Below are 17,276 nucleotides of genomic sequence, written 5' to 3'. Positions count from 1 at the left end.
GGTGGGGAAATCGAGGCCCGCGGGGGCGGGGCCGCGCCCCGCCCCCCGCCCCTCGCGTCCGCTCCCGCCCGAAGCTGCCCCGCGCCGTCCCGCTGCCCCGGGTCTCCCGCGGGAAGGTCCCGCGCACGCTCCGGCTGCTCGCTGCTCCTCCCTCACTTCCAGGAGTTTGCCAGGGCTTCCCGGAGAGGGTGAGAGATTCCCGGGGGCGGGGAGGGCTGCGCGGACACCCCCCCCCAGCCCCTCGGTGGCCTGGCCCCCTGGGTTCGGGTGACCGCAGCCCCTTGGGGGACTGCGGGGGCTTTGAGATCACGCCCCTGAACTGGCACCAACCCCGCCGAGTAGCCCCACCTTCCTGATGAGAACACTGAGGCTCAGAGCTGAGAGTAGCCAAGCCAGGAAGTGGTGGGTCGGAGATCCTAGCCCTCCCCTCCCTTCCAGACCCCGAAGCTGCCAAACCCTAGTTACTCCCTCCCGGAATCCCAAAGAGGGCCTCCGGATATGATGCAATTAATTATAGTTATCAGGTCATTAATTAAGATTATCCCTGTTGTTATTAAACAGTGCCCTGCAACCTCTCTCTTTGCAACGAAATTCACACTCAGGCTTATCAGCAATTACTCCCGGGTTGATAATAATGAGTTCTGCAGCCTCCAGAGGGCACAGGTGTATGTACACTGGAATCTTTGTCAGTCTGTGTTGGTTCATTCAGCAGAGCCAGCAAAAACATTTTTCTTCACTACTCCCTCTTTGCGAGACACCAGCCTTAGGGGCTAGGAATAAAACAAGGAACCAGACAGACCCCAGCCCTGCCCCCTTGGCTCTCATTGGCTAGGAGGAGACAGAAATAAAACAGGTCACTACAGTGAAGTGAGACAAACCACGCTCTCTGAAATCATCTCATTCGTTGATTCGTTTGCTTGTTTATTGTCCATCTCCACACAAGGACATAAAGCTCCATAGAGCCTGTCCTAAGAGTCGTTCATAAAGCATCTGAAGCCCCAGGCCTGGGGTAACACTAGGCCCACAGTAAGCAGACGGTAAATATTGGTTGAGCACTTACTATGTTCCAGACATCATTCTAGGCAGGAGGGAGACATCAGTGAACAAAACGGGCATGCCCTCCGCCCATCTTCCACTCCCGGGGTGAATAAACAAGGCCTGTGAGAGCAGACAGGAAAGTTTCTGGAGTGCCAGGGTTAGGGGCTAAGGGCAGGCCAACCCAGAATGTGCCACTTAGGCATATTGGTTATTTTAAATAAAAGTTACTTAAAGGAGAGCCTGTTTAAGGAGGGTATTCAGACCCTCCTCCGTCCCCCTGAAAGTAGGAAATAAATCTCCCATGTGAAAGGTACCCCCTCTGTACCAAGAGATAAAGAGACATCTCTCTCACCAGAGATGCAAAATGTAGAGGCGAGAAGGCTATATAAACAACCCTTGTTACTAATTTATTTTTTCCAATTTATATATTTTTTTAGTAAATTATATTACCCCAGCCCAATTTCTGTTTAGAATTCCTTGCTAATGGAAGCCCCCCAAATTAAGTTTTCTTTGTCCTGTCAATTTTTCACAGATTTTTGGGGGTTTTGGGTTTTTGGGTTGGGGGGTTTGTTTTGTTTTTGCTTTTATTTTTGTTTTGTCTCTTTACCTAAAAAGTATAGAAAGTGCCTGCACTGGTCATTTCTTTAGGTCTCAATTTCATGATTGGGCCTCTGTGTGCACGTAATAAAACTTTAGTTTTGAGGTGCCTGGCTGGCTCAGTTGATAGGGCAGGTGACTCTTGATGTCAGGGTCATAAGTTCGAGCCCCATGTTGGGTACAGAGATTACTTTAAAAAAAAAAAAAAAAAAACCTTTGGGTATTTTTCTCCTGTTAATCTGTCTCACATAAATTTAATTCTTAGTCTAGGTGTTAGACCTTGAAGAATAGGGGAAGAATTTTTCCTTCCCTCCACCAGTAAAACAGCTAGAACATCTTCAGATGTCCAGTGAGTGACATAACATTAAGCCTTTGGCCAGAATTTAGACACCTGGGTCCTGCTGGCACAGACAGAGCCAGGTTCCTGAACCTGCATTCACAGACTTTCAGATCTGCTCCAACCTCTCTCCTTGCCTATCTTATTTCCTTCCTGGGCCTAAGCCCCTCCACGCCCCCTCCACCCAGTCCTCCAGTCTGGAATGCCGGCCCCCTCTTTGGTTGCACTAAGGTTTACCCTCCCTCCCAGAATCATCAGAAGGCCCAGAATCCCCAGGAAACCTCCCCACGTGGACTCAGTTCCCCGACCACCTCTCCTCTGAGCTCTACGGCACTTGGGACTTTGGTTAGTGGCTTTTGTTAGTGCTTCTATTGTTTTCTTAGCTCTGGACACATATACTAACTAGAACTGTCTTCAGCTTGATGGCCTGAGGGCAGGGGCCATACCCCAGGGCCCTATCATACCCCGGGACCCCAGCACAGGTGAGGGGCACACTCAGTGTCAGAGAATCGTAAGAGACCCCAAGTGAACTTCCTCAAAGCCTCATCAGATAGACCCCTCTGGACCCAGGTTTGCGACCCCGCGGCTCATAGAAAAAATGGAGCCTACAGAAGCGTGTGTTTTGCCCACAGTGGTTTTGTTGTTGTTCATGGGCCACCAACACTGAACAACTGGGAGATTTCCCATAAAAAGCCAGGTTGCCGCCTTCTCAACAAACCCGAAGATCCCTCTTCCCCCTGGGGACCACACTCCCTAAGCCCCCAGGAGTGGTGGCCCCTTACACAGAGCTGTGTTTCTCGGCTTGCCACCCTCCCTCCCCGCCCTGTGGCACCCCCTCCAACTTGAAGGCCCCTCCTCTGGGAAATCATGTTTTCATTTGGTTTTTCCTCTGCATTCTACTTTTAGGAGAAAGAATCACATCATGAAACCCATAGTCGAGCATAAATGAGCCTGCAGCCCTCACCTTCCTACATTGCTGCTTTCTCCACCATCTCGAGTCCCGACACACACACTCCTTCTCTCTCGCCTTCCCAGCCACACGTTCGAAGCCCCACAGCACAACTCCATGTCCACAACTCAACGTCCGCAGAAGCAAATTTGCCCATGCTGTTCCTACAGCCTGGAATGCCACGACTGCTCCTTCCCCCTCAGACACGGTGGCTAATGCTTTCTGAGGCTCTCAGCACCTAACACATTCTCAAGATCAAGGATCTCTTCTCTAGGGCCCCCAGACTGGACTCCAAGCCTCCCACAGCATCCTCCGGTCCTTCAGGGCATCCATCCTACTGTGTGGTGTAGTATACAGTTGACCTTGGAAAAACACAGGTTTGAACTGGGCAGGTTTACTGATACATGGATTTTTTTCAATAAAAATGTATTTTCTCTTCTTTATGATTTTCCCATACATAATTCTAAGAACACAGTATATAATCCATATAATGTACCAAATATGTTAATCGACTGTTCATGTCATGGGTAAGGCTTCTTTCTGGGCAACAATAGGCTGTTAGCAGTTACATTTGGGGGGAGTCAAAAGTTGTATGCGGGAGGCACCTTGGTGACTCAGTGCCTTAAGCATCTGCCTTCGGCTCAGGTCATGATCCCAGGGGAGTCTGCTTCTCCCTCTCCCTCCCCCTGCTCATGCTCTCTCTCACTCCCTCTCTCTCTCAAATAAATAAAATCTTAAAAAAAAAAAAAAAAGGTGTATGTGGATTTTCCACTGTGCAGGGGGTCGGTGCCCCAAACCCATGTGGTGTTCAAGGGTCCACTGCATTTGTGCACGTCTCCTCCTGGACCACAAGTCCTTGCGGGCTGAGACTCTGCTGTCTCAATCACGGTGCTTCCCCGCCACCTGGGACAGAGCCTGGTAGAGCACAGGCACGAGACAAATATTTGCTAACTAGATGAGTAAATGGTTTTCAATGGCCACAAAAGGAACAAAAAAGGATTACTGGGAACGTTTCCATGTCCCAGAACATTCAATTAACCAGAATTTCCCACTCGCTGAACATTCTGGTGGGTGCAGGGTTTATTGTGTAAGCATAACCATTAATGGTACATCTGGATGGGACTGGGATTCTGTTCTGCCTTGTCTCCAACGCAGATCTGGGGAAGAGGGAGGGAGGGAGGACAGGGGTGGTATTTTCCACTGGCCAGACAGGCTAAGTGACTTGCCCAGGGTTGCCTAGCAAGCTGATGACAAAGTCAGGATGGGAACCCAGGTTTCTTGCCTCTGTCTTCCAGCCCAGGCCCCCTTCCACCAGCCCAACCCCATAGTGGGTCAAAAAGGAAGTAGGGAGATGGGAAAGCAGACTTTCTAAGCCCAGATACCACACTCACCGAGGCAGTATGAATGGAGAACATGCAGAAAGCAGTCAGTCCTTATTACTCACTATACTATCAAACCAATCATGACCAGGCTATTATCTAAGAGAGGCTGGATCACATTTTGATTATGAAAAAAAAAAAACAAATACAAGGACACCTGGTTGGCTCAGTCAGTTAAGCGTCTGCCTTCTGCTCAGGTCATAAGCCCAGGCTCCTGGGATCGAGTCCCACATCGGGCCCCCTGCTCAGCAGAGAGCCTGCTTCTCCCTCTGCCTGCCGCTCCCCCTGTTTGTGCTCTCTCTCTCTCTCTCTCTCTGAGAGAGAAATAAATAAAATCTTTAAACAAAACAAGAAAAGAAAAAAGACAAATACAATCTACCTTACCAAGATGATACTCTCTTCCCATAACACTCCTGCCCCTGTTCAGTATGATCGGCATTTTGAAGGGGGCTAGGATGCACTGAGCAACCACCCCCACTTCAAGCCTTCCAGGTTCCTCCCCAACCCAAGACCTGCATTTGTGGGGAAGCAAGCTGAGGTCAAAGGCACAGCCATGGGCAGAGGGGGTTCTAGGGGCTCAGGTGAAGAAGGGAACTTGAGCTATTACTTCTCTGAGCTATCACTTCATGGGCCTGAGTGTCAGGGACAGGCCAGTCTGAGCAGCTCCTTGTCTTGGGGATGTGGTCTCAAAGTTCCCCCAAAACACCCACAGGAGTGGGATGGACAGTCATGTCCAGTGGGCTGGACGTGGACATGATACAGAGCTCTGCCACCCCAAGATCTCTGCAGCACCCTAAAAACAGTCCTCACCATTTTCCACTCTGTCCCACTGCCTGCAAAGTAGGAACAATAATCCTACTGCCTCTTCTATCTTCACAGAAGTTTGAAGGATGGAGTCAATACCTCCTAGCAGAGATTTTTCAACTTCCCACTGACAACAATAGATAAATATGCTATTTGATACTATATTATCAAAAATAGAACTCTTATTAATGAGAAGCAACCTAGTATAGCAGTAGTCAAGAGATTAAACTCTTGGGATTCTCCCTGTTGGAGAAGCAAATGACAGATACGGAAAGGGAGAAGAGTAGAATGGCCTCCTGTGGTGTTGGGCTGGAATGGGAAGTGTCGGTGTGAGCACCTAACTCTGTCCACCACAAAGGCCTGGGAGCAGGGACACCCGATAGCGATGAGTACACTTAGCAGCCAGATCATGGCTCCTAAATACCATTCTCGACTCAAGGGATCCAGAGCTCCTTGGAGTAATGGCTGATTCCAGAGGAAGGACAATTTGAGCCTGTAACCTAGGGCTGGGCCAGAACCTGATACATTGCTCGAGAAGTGATGGCAACATCACAAAATGACAAAGAAACCAGCTCACAGAGGCTCCCATGAGCCAAACCGCAGGCAACTGGACCATCAGAAAAAATAATGATTGTGAGGGTTTATATTCCATTGAATACGACGGGAAACCAAGAGTCCATACTGATGTGACAAGTAATAAGCAAATGAGTACACTGAAGGCTAGGAATGGCTATTTACACTGTCTCCAAGCACTTCCCCACACAATACCTCGTAACCACTGAGGGGAAAAGAGCAGCTTCACAGACACTTTGTCACCCAAGTGGTCAAACTGGGGACATGACCAGCAGGAGGATATTTGGACACCCCAAGTGTCCTGACGGGATGCGTGGAGAAGGACACAGCACGGCGCCAGATTCCTGCCAAAGGTGCACAACTCACACAATCCTGAGACATCACACGAACCCGAAATTGAGGGACGTCCCTCTAAGTGTCTTCCAAAATGCCCAGGTCACAAAAGTCAAGGAAAGACCAAGGAACTTTTCCAGATCAAAGGAAACCAGAGACCGGATAACTAAACGCCACGTGTGGGTCTGAACTCGACCCTTTCAGCATAAAATAAAGGCCATTACTGGGAGAGCTGCTGAGACTCAGCAGGGGCTGAGGATGAGATGGCGGGAATGCATCGTGTGCATTTCCTGATTTTGATGGTTGGATCACGGTTGTGGCGGAGCCTGTCCTTGTCCGTAGGAAATACACGCTAAATATCCAAAGGAAAGGAACGAGTTAGCAGTTTCCTCTCAAATGCCTCGGAGGGAAATGCACTGTACCCGCGGCTCGGCTGTCAGTTTACCGTTGTTTCTAGGGTCAGATGGCTTGTGCTAATCTCCAGCACGTTGTATCTTCTTAGAGTCTCAGTTTCACCATCTGTACAGTGGGAGAAAGTAATAATACCGACCTCATGGTTGTGTAGAGAAATAAGATCATATTGGTGGGCTGTTCACAGAACTGGGTTCATATACGTATTTCAAAATTTTGAAGAGCTAGGTAATTTTTCTTTTTCTTTGCGCAATTCCCATTTCCGGGGTATAGAGTAAGGTGGCAAACTCCAGTGCCCAGGGGGCCAGACTGGGGACACCACAGGGAAAGGGGGCGAGCCCTGAGGACCTGGAAAGCACATGCCCCCCGTTAAGAGGGCAATCACCCCATTTCTAATAGATGCTATGTGTCTATTCTCCATGTCCCCAGACTTTTCTCTTTTTTACCCCCCAAGAGAAGCCAGATGTCCAGATTTCTATATCAAATCCCCTGATTTCTAATACTGACAACTATTTCAAATTGTAAATGGGTCAGTAATTTCTGAGCCAGACTGGCTCCAAGTGCCAGCAGCGGCGGTTCTGAAAGCTTGTCCTGATCGCTCAGAAACACCGCCTGAGAACGCCCCTGTGGGCTGGCAGAAAACAAAAAGCGCCAAACCACTGTTCGCAATTCTTCGGCGGTCTGAGAGCCTCGAAGACGCTGGGGTAGACACGCCAGGATGAGCCTCCCTCCACCGCCACGGGCCAGGGCGGCTGGCTCCTCCCCCGCTCAGCTGATTGGGCGAGACGGGGAACACCTGACTGACACCGGCCAATCAGCTCGTTTCTCCCAGGAATTTGAAATTGGAGAGGTGAGAGACCGAGTCAGTCAAAGGACAGTGGACGCTGAGCCTGAGAAGTCGTGCAGGGCTGGAGCCAGCCTTCGCGCTGCAACGAACCACAGCCACATTCAAACCCAGGTTCCGGGGGGATCCGAAATGTCATAGGAAAGCCAAAAAAAAAATTCAGGAGTATAGAGTAAAAGATAGTGAGGCAGAGACCATATAGCCCTGGAAGGTGTTCACAATAAAAACAAGAGGAAACACTTACATGGCACTTTCTACAGCAGGCTCTGTATATTACCTTACACCTTACTCATTTTATCCTCACAGCAACCTTATAAAGTAGGTACTTTGGGGGGCACCTGGGTGGCTCAGTCGGTTGAGCATCTGACTCCTGATTTCTGCTCAGGTCATGATCTCAGGGTCATGAGATGAGCCCGGCGCCAGGCTCCCAGCTCAGCACGGAGTCTGCAGGAGATTCTCTCTCTCCCTCTCCCTCTGCCCCTCCCCCCCCCCCGCTCATACTCTATAAATAAATAAATAAATAAAATCTTCTTTAAAAGTAGGTACTTTTATCCCCATTTTAGAGATGAGGACACTGAGGCACAAAGCCTGGAATGTCCATCAGAGTGGTCCGTTTTGTTCTTACAGAGCCCCCTCACTTGCACTTGCCCGAGTGGATTTTTATTCCTTGAAAGCACAGAAGCCTATGAGGGATTACTATTCAGACAGAGCCCACTGCCCATGGCTACTGTCTCGCTGCAGGGTGAAGGGGATTCTGGGGCCAATCAAGGCACAAGGTATCCCCAACATCCTGCTCTAGCCTTCTTGTACCTCCCAAAGCAGAAAAGGGGAGGCGGAGAAGGAGTCCCAGCCTGGGGGAAACTCGGCCAGGGGCATTAAAGGCAAGTGTGACAGCGTATAGATCCTCTGTTCATCAGCCCAGACCCCCCAGGCCCTGTGCACCAGCCCAGTCTACACGAGGACACCAGCCTCACCCACTCCTCAGGGCATCTGCCGCCTCCACCGAGGATAAACAGACAGAAGGCTTGGGACCATCTGCTGAGCCAAGGGGAGGTTGGATTTCTCTGTTTGGGGCCTGGCCAAGGAGCCAGAAAGGACGAGGGGACAAGGTCTTAGCTTCCTGGCATCAGGTTACTGGCCCGATCCAAGGCTCAGGGTGCCAGGCAACACTCCCAGGCATGAAAGTTGCTGGTCAGCTGACAGCAAACAAGGCCCAAGGCCCTTTCTGGAAGGATGAAAAGGATGTGGCACTGGCTGCTGAGGAGGGGGAACAGGGAGGGAACCCCCAGGGGGACATAGTGAGCCTCTAGCCTTGCCAAGCAGACCTGACCGGCTGGACAGAAGATCTCCAGGAGGGAAGGTCCTGGGCCTGGGGAAAGGGACACGCTGCAGTGACACTCCGGGGGGGAGGGGTGGGCCTCAGCCCCCATCAACTACCCCGGCTGTAGCAAGAGAGCCTGGTCATGGCTGCAGCCTGGCACCAGCCCCAGAAACCTTCAGCATCCCCCAGTTTCACCGCCCAGGGCTGTGAGGTTCCATAAGCTCCCTGGTCTCCCAGATGAAAGACGCTTTCTAAGAGTCATAAAACCGTCCCCACTCAGAACAATGGGCCCTTATCCCACTGTGTCCTTCACATAAACTCCCATTAGCAACGAACCAGAAGCTGCAAGCAGGAGTTTTATAGACTGGATTGTTGGACCAACCCCAGCGTTCATTAACATCCACTCCCTCACCCTCCGAGGAGACCGCCCAAATCACTCCCATTACAGAGGCCCACTGTGTGCTCGGCCTCCAGGAAACCCCGCAAGGAAGGGGGCTTTGTCATTTTATGAATAAAGAAAAAGACCCAGAGAGGTTAGGTGACATGCCCACAGTCACACAGTGAGAGAGTGGAGAAGCTGGGATTCAAAGCTAAAATCCGTGTTCCTTTCCCCCATACTGTGTAGCCTCCAGTTATGATCACTCAAGTCCTGCCCCCATGGAACCTAAGAGGTTAAGGCAAATGGTTTCCTGAGGTTTTCTCCTGGAAATAAGCATCTTCTGAGACCTACGCAATGTGTCAGCAGAGATACATTGCAGTGGGTCACTTTGGAAGGGGGCCCCAGCATATCAGGGAGGGACCAGAGCCCCTTCCCTTGGTGACAGTAGCCCCCCTTTACTGAACATGTACAACACACCAGGTCCTGTACTCTTCATGCACGATCCCATTTACTCTTGCAAGAGCCCTATAGAATGGCTGCTTTTAAGATCGCTTTTTTGAGGGGCGCCTGGGTGGCTCAGTCGGTTAAGCATCTGCCTTCGGCTCAGGTCATGATCCTGGAGTCCCAGAATCAAGCCCCATGTTGAGCTCTCTGCTCAGCAGGGAGTCTGTTTCTCCCTCTCCCTTTGCCCCTCCCCGCTTGTGTTCTCTCTCTCTAGCTCACTCTCTCTCTCAAATAAATAAATAAAATCTTTAAAAAAAAAAATCCCCTTTTTGACAGGTGGAACAGAGGCACAGGGAGGTAAATAGCTTACCTAAGGTCACATAGCAAGTAAGCAATGGATTCCAGGTCTATCTGACTCTATCTTACCACCCCTCCCCAAAACTTCAAATGTGGGATTCAGCAGATACTCAGTCTGCACCAGCCCAATCCCACAGTCCTGGCTCACAACTCTGGATGTCACCCCAGATGCATGGATGATGACAAAAGCAGGTGCTTCTTACCGGGTACCTTCTAAGCCCTTCACCATTTCCCATCTACACAACAAACTTCAATGTCGATATTGCAATTCCTATTTTGCAGATGGGGAAACTGAGGCTCAGAAAGGGGAAGTGTCATATCCATGGTCCCCCAGAGCTGGTAAGTGGGGGTGTCAGGCTATGAACCCACTTGTCTCTGGTTCCAGAACCACTGCTTCTTCCTGGTAAGCCAGTGTGATAGTTAAATCAGATCATCCCAATGGAGTCTCAGTGTGCATTCAACAAATACTCCCAGATACTCCCCCAAATAAGTGTCTGAAATGTGCCTGTCACCATTCCAGGGGCTGGAAGCACAGCAGCGAGTAATGGCATGCCCCAGCCCCCATCAGCCCCAGGGGAACCACCAGGGACCCCCCCAACCACTTTTGACTCCTCCCCCTAGAGCCCCAGTGCAGGGGTGCATCCCCACCTCTGCTGCCTTCCTTCACTTCTGGGAGCTTCCAGACAGCCTACCCCAGCCCCTGCAAAGGCAATCTACAGCTCCTGGTGTCATGGCTTATTTTGCCCTGAGAAGCCTCACAACCAATTCCCAACTGGGCAAACCAGCCAGGCAGCTATGTTGGCTCAGGCTCCCCCAAGAAGCCCTCAGACCCACACAACCTGCCTCCAGATAGCACAGCCAGCATCCACGCCCCACCCTGAGAAGCTGGCGTGGGGCCTGCCCTTCATCACCTTCTGCCACTGCTAAGCAAAGCCAGCCTGCCCAGCTCAGGGGTATATATGGTTGCGTGGTTAGTGCCAGGCACCGGTTTAGGTGACCATCATCATCATCATCTTCATCATGACCGTGGTCATCATTATCATCATAGCTAATATTTATTGAGCACTTACTACATGCCAGACACTGGGCCAACACTTTACCCCTACTATCTCATCAAATCTTCACAATAATCCCATGAAATAGATACTGCCATCATCCCATTGCACCACATAAGAAAACTGATAAACAGAGGCAATAAGACTGGAGCACAAAGTACTGTTTTGCTTGTTAAATTGTCTGTCTCCCCTGCGATCCTACAATATACAGGATCATGTCTGTTTTGCACAGAGCTGTTATCTCCAAGATACAGTACCTGGAACAGAGTAGATGCTCAATAAACAATCTATAGGTAGATGGATGGATATATGGATGGAAAAGTGGATGGACAGACAAATGGATGGATAGATTGTTGGATGATGGGTGATGGTTGGATGGATGGAAACATGAAAAGATGGATGGACACATGGATGAATGAATGATGGATGGATGTATCATTGGATGATGGATGGATGTATCATTGGATGATGGATGGATGAATGCTGGACGGTTGGATCATTGGATGATCGAGGAGGGGACAGATGGATGGAGAGATGATGGATGGATGGATGGATGATGGATGGATGGACAGATGATGGATGGATGGATGGACACATGGATGGATGAATGATGGATGGATGGATGATGGATGGATAGATGGATGAATACAATTGAAAAGCAAGAGAAAAAGGACTAGGGGACAATACCTCTCCCACTCAGTGAAGCAGGAGGAAGCTGGATGCAGTTTATCTGCTAACTGGAAAATCCCCTGGCCAGGATGCTGATTTTTAGGGAAAGGAAAAAAGAAGTGCCATGCGGGTGATGAGCTTTGAGATAGCTTAATAAAAGCAGCAGCGTTAATCTGATCAAGCATGTTCTCCCTTCCCAGAAATCACCACTCTGCAGGGAATTTCATCTGCTCCATCCCCAAACCACAGGTCTCTGAATCAGGGGCAACCACAAAATGTGCCCAGTGTAGTAAACTCCCTGAGCTATGGCTCCAGGACTGGGCCTAGGAACAGAGCTGTGCCAGACCCTGGGGTCTGGTCAGAGTCAACCCCAATCTAGTCCCTAGGTGCTACCTCAGAATTCCGGAGCACCCGCCAGGACTCTTGAGCTTTAGGGGTCTTGTTCTGCAGTTAATTGAAGAGATCTCATGCTCACCCACAAATCCCCATACCCTGTGAATTCTGATCAGTGGCTAGAGCCAGCCAGCTGGATTCTAGGGAGAGATCCATGGAAAGCAGGCTGCTCTCCTCCCCACCCTGCCCTGGCCAGAGCCTAGGGTTTCCAGTTTCCTGTGGGGAAAGCAAGACTCACAGATGAAGAACCCAGCAGTCTCAGGAGAGCATCCACTGAGGCATGTGGCCCAGTTTTGTAGTTTCCAGAGAAATTTTAAGAAAGAGGAAAGAGAGGGGCGCCTGGTGGCTCAGTCATTAAGCGCCTACCTTCGGCTCAGGTCATGATCCCAGGGTCCTGGGATCAAGCCCCGCATCGGGCTCCCTGCTTGGCGGGAAGCCTGCTTCTCCCTCTCCCACTCCCCCTGCTTGTGTTCCCTCTCTTGCTGTGTCTCTCTCTATCAAAAAATAAATAAAATCTTTAAAAAAAAAAAAGAAAGAAAGAGGAAGAGAAAAGACCATAAAGCACTGTATCATCATCATAAAACACACGTGGACACATCTGTTTGTCTGCATGGAACAGGGAATTAAGGTTCTGGACAGCTCAGTGAGGCGTCCCGCCATTCTGGAGCCTTACTTAGCTTGCTGGAAATCGGAGATTGGGATGGCACTGGGGTGAGAGACATGCCCCTCCTTTTGCTGAGCACTTACTGAGCACCAGGCCCAGTTGCTCTGCCCGGGATAACAGCGAGCCTGCACAACACCTCAGTGTGTCCAGTATTATGATCTGCTCTTTCAGATGCATAAACTGAGACCAAATGAATCACCCAAGTTCACACATCAGAAGGGACAAAGCTGGGATTTGAGCTCAGTCTGACCCCAAAGTCCATAGTTTTTCCCCCTAACAACAAGGTGGGAAGGACCTCGGGAAGGCTCTCCCTGCAGCTGGGCAAACACAGGCATGCCAGATTTATTCCAGAATTGACCAGACTGAATAGGAACGGGTTTTTAATGGTGGTCACTCCAGTCCTTGCCAGTCGGCCACGCATCAGAAGCACACTTGAGCCTCCCCACATTCCTACGCTCCCGGGCCTTGTGGCCACGTGGGAGGAAGGACGGCTGGCAAAGAACCCAGAGGGCACCTTGGGCCTTCCATTTGAGCGATTCAGAGACTTTCAGAGCTGAAAGGGCCCTTAGGAATGATCCAAGCCAACCCTCTCCATCCATAGACGGGTAAATGAGGACAAAGGATGTGCTCAAGGTCACACAGGGCATGACGAAGGGAACGAGAGCAGAGGCAGCCTCTTGGCTGTAGCCCGAGGTCCCCTTCCCACCCTCTGCCTATCTATCATTGGAAGCCCTTCTATCAGATAGAATGAATAGTTGTCGGATTTAATTATGACAACGCTCTGAAGATCCAGGGAATCGGGTAAGATGGGGAGGGGGGAGGGCGGTGGAGGGCAGGGGTGCTACCTAGCCCCATTGCCTCCCTCCCTCTGTTGGGACACCAGAAGTCCCTGCCCAGTGGCTGAGCTGAGCTTGGCTGGTGGGAGGAGGGGTCAGGGTTACCTGCAGAGCAGGTCCCAGCATGGCCAGGAGACCTCCCTACTTTCCTGGTCCTCTTGGAACAAGAGCTGCCTCTGTCTTTGAGACAAGGAATGATGGGGGAGGAGGTTCTCTCTCATTCCGCGGAAGGGCAAAGTGGGAGGAGGCTTAAATAGGACAGCTGGGAACTCACTCCGTGGCAGCACCACCCCACCTGCCTTGGACCCACCTGCTAAGCTCCTGGGGATCTGCTCCCATGAGGATCCCCACCTTGAATTCACTTGGGAACCCCCATCCCCAGGGAGCTGTCTCTCATTAGGTTTCGGGGGGCGGTGCTCACTTTTGGCCACACACAGACCGGGTTCAAATCCCTGCTTCCCCACCTCCTAGTCCTGTGACCTTGAGCAGAGCTACTTTGCTTCCCGAGTCTTAGCTTCCTTGCTGCAGAGCTCAGCTCAAGTTCCTTCATCCTAAGCTAATTGTGGGGATTAAATGTCAAGGCTGTCCCAGGCACAGAGGGGACTGGAGACGCTGCTTGGGTAATTACTCTCTTCATGCTAATTCTCTGCATGCATATTGTGTCAAGGTTTTACAGGCATTCCCAGCCATGACTATAACTCACAGCCCTTGGATAGATCACAGGGAAGAAATTATCAGCCCCTGCAGCCAGATGGAGTGACCCAGGCCCCAAGAGGGTGAGCAGCATGTCCAAAGTCACATAGCATGGAGAGGGAGAACAACCAGACCCCATGGTTCTCAAGTTCCCATGCAGCCCAGCCCAGAGGCACAGAGTAGAAGGAGCTTAAAATCCAGAGGCAACCAAGCCAGGCCCTGGTCTTGGCTGCGCTGGGAACTTAGCTCGTGACTTTGGATGGTGACTTTGGGTGATGGGAGAGTTCACGGTTCTGAGTGATGATTTCAGTGCCTTTGGTCAGCTGTGTGACCCCGGGCCAGTGACTTCACCTCTCTGAGCCTCAGCTATCTCATCTGTGAAATGCTGGCTATCAGGAGGACAAAACAAGCTAGGGCGTGCAGGACACCTGGCACAGAGCTGGGCACTTGGTAAGCACCCGATAAATGGAAACATAGTCACAGTGGCATTACTAATAGTCAACATTACTGTTATTATTATTATTATTATTATTAATTATTACTAGGAGGAGGAGAAGAGGACAGAATGGAATCAGCCTGGGAACCTCCCACCCATGTGACTGTCCTAGAGAGGATGTGCTGGACGGAGACATCAGGGACTCTTCTTGCCTTCTGGGTGGTAGGGATGTGAATGGGGCCAGATCAGTCACCCCCCTGAACACTCCAGAGTCCCACTAACAGAGACCCAGAGGAAGGACTGCCACCATCACTCCCAGAGGAACTCAGCCCTCAAAGGGACAGAAGAGAGGTGGTGGTCCCCAGCCGAGCCTCGGAAGACCCTGATTCATGGGCCAAACGCTGGGGAGGCAGCCTCGCCTTGGAAGCTTCTGTCCCAGATGTAACAGGATCCTCCAGAGGAAAAGCCGGGAGGAGAGGCCGGCCTGGTGTTAGCACACTCTGTTAGGAGCCAGGAGGGAGGGCCTGACTCCTGCCATCTGTTAGCTGTGTGACCTCATGCAGGTCACCTCACCTCTCTGAGCCTCTGTCCCTCAAGTACAGGGATCATCATTCCTGCCCTGCTCAGCACCCATCGGGACAATAGATGCAGACTTGCTTTGTAAACCATCGAGCACTTTAGGATGAGGCGCTGCCCCTGTTAATCACCAGAGGACCCTTCAAAGACAGACAAAGCCAGGCATAGCATAGCAGAGGCCTCTCTGGAAGATGATAACAGAAAGAAGAACACGGACTCAGGACCAAGCCCCTCCTGCTCCCACTGCCGTGCCCACCCACACCTCCTGCCTCCCTTGCCCCGGTCGGGCTCGAGGCAAACCCCTGGCGGTGGTGTTTGGCGCAGAAATCCTGGACCGGTTGCTTTTAACTCTTGCTCTTCACTCAACACAGATCACCCCAGAAGTCATTAAAATCGTTTGTGTTGGACTCTGCAACTGGGGGGCTGCATGAGGCAGAGAGTGACCTGCCACAGAGTTGAAGCAGGGGGAGGGAGATAAGCTTCAGCAGGGACATTTGTCGCCCCAGGACCCGGGGAAGCCACCAGAGGGACACACAAGCATCTAAACACCCCGGCCAGACCCCCCCCCAAAAGCCTCATCATCTTATCACAGCAGAAAGTGAGGCAACTAAGGTTTTGGGCAGGCTCGAGAACCAGACTTGTCTAGCCTCAAATCTCAGCTCCCCTTTTCCAAGCTGTGGAATCTTGAGTAAGTTACTTAACCTCTCTGTGTCTGCTTCCTCTGCTAGAAACAAGAATGATGATGATGATAATAATAGTTACCTCACAGGGGCTTGGGAGGACCAAATGAGCTAACCCATGGGACTGTGCTTTGTTATCACTAAGTAAGCACCCAGCAAGCATTAGGTCATCATCGCTAGACACGGACCGTGCAGATGAAAGAGGCTGCCTCCCAAAACAGCCAGCTTAGATAGCCAAGCTGTGGCTCAACAGCCACCTGTTCGGGGACTCACAGCCAGGACCACCAGGGTGACCTTTAAAATGCTGCCACCTGTGAGCCCATAAAGTCCCGCCTGTGAAATTGCGCCTGGCGCCTTCCTCCCTCCAACATGGCCAGGGAGGAGGAGGTGGGAGAGGGCTACAGGGGGGAGGGCGGGGCAGGAGGGGCAGAAACACAGCAGCAGGCACTGGGGGGCAAGGACAGACCCTGGGCAGGGAGGAGGCAGCCGGGTCCGGCTTCCAGTCCCTGCTCTGCCACCAAGTCACCGTGTGACCTTGAATTACTCCCTGTGCCCCAAGCCTCAGTTTCCCCAGCTTTGAAACGATGCCCTTGAACTAGGTGTCCTGTAAGGTCATAGTAGGCTGCAACCATCAAACTCTGTGACCCTGAGAATGGAGTCAGGGAAAGTTCCCGCAGCACTCACACCCCTGCCAGGCTCCCTCTGCATTCCTCACCCCAACATTGCTCTGACCTGCCCCACAGGTGGCCACCAGGGTCAGGGCCATGTCCACGGAGGCTCCCAGAGCCTGGCACAAGGCATCCCCGAGACCCACCACCAGCTGGGAGGAAGCAGGGTGTCCCTGGGCCTGGAGCCCAAGCATGTCAACGAGAGCAGAAACCCCACACACACCCTGTGACCTCCAAAGGATCCTCCAACTCAGTGAGGGACAGAGCTGTAGAAAAACCCCAGATCTGACCTGGATTCTGTGCAGTCCAATTCCAGCCCTCGGGGAAAGGGGTGCAGGTGGTAGGGTCGGGCCCCACCGGCAGGGAAGGGTCCTGTCTGTGGAAGCAGCTCGTAGGGCAGGCAGGAGCCCAGGGGTCGGGTGCACTGGCTCCCTGCGCCAGGAATGCAGAGGGCCCAGGCTTGTGAGTCACTCACCTGCCAGACCTGCCAGGCGGGCAGGCAGCAGGACAGGAGGCGGCCCTAGCAGCCCACGAGGAAGGACTAGCCTGAGTCAGGCCCAGCAGGCTGGGCAGGGCTGTACCGGGCCAGGCCAGGCAATCTGTCATCCGCCTGGGAGGACCAGGAAGTTGCTAGGGTGGGGAAGGGAGGCGGAGGCTGAGCAAAGGTGGGGGCCTCTATGGGGGTGCCAGCAGAAGGGTGAACCACAGACAGCTGCCCCCCGGCCCAGGATGGGGCACAGGGCATGGGCACAAGGGAGGGTTCGAGGTTTATCCATGGGACGGCATTCTTTTAACCAGGGAAGGTGGAAAAGAATATGCTTTGAAGTCGGAAAGTTTCAG

The 17,276-nt window shown here is 51.8% G+C and overlaps 1 protein-coding gene across 1 annotated transcript in view; it reads right to left on the bottom strand.

Annotated features, from left to right (window-relative positions):
* Window positions 1-16,882, bottom strand: part of ARHGEF10L (Rho guanine nucleotide exchange factor 10 like) — a 141,227-nt gene extending 124,345 nt beyond the window's left edge. Inside the window, exon 1 of the mRNA XM_044913815.1 lies at window positions 16,727-16,882. The gene's annotated coding sequence lies outside the window, so the exon portion shown is untranslated. The remainder of the gene's footprint in view (window positions 1-16,726) is intronic.
* Window positions 16,883-17,276: the final 394 nt, after the last annotated feature.

This window comes from Neomonachus schauinslandi, chromosome 4 (genome assembly GCF_002201575.2).
Source record: "Neomonachus schauinslandi chromosome 4, ASM220157v2, whole genome shotgun sequence".
NCBI lineage: Eukaryota > Metazoa > Chordata > Mammalia > Carnivora > Phocidae > Neomonachus > Neomonachus schauinslandi.
This window is presented reverse-complemented; position numbering and strand designations above follow the sequence as displayed.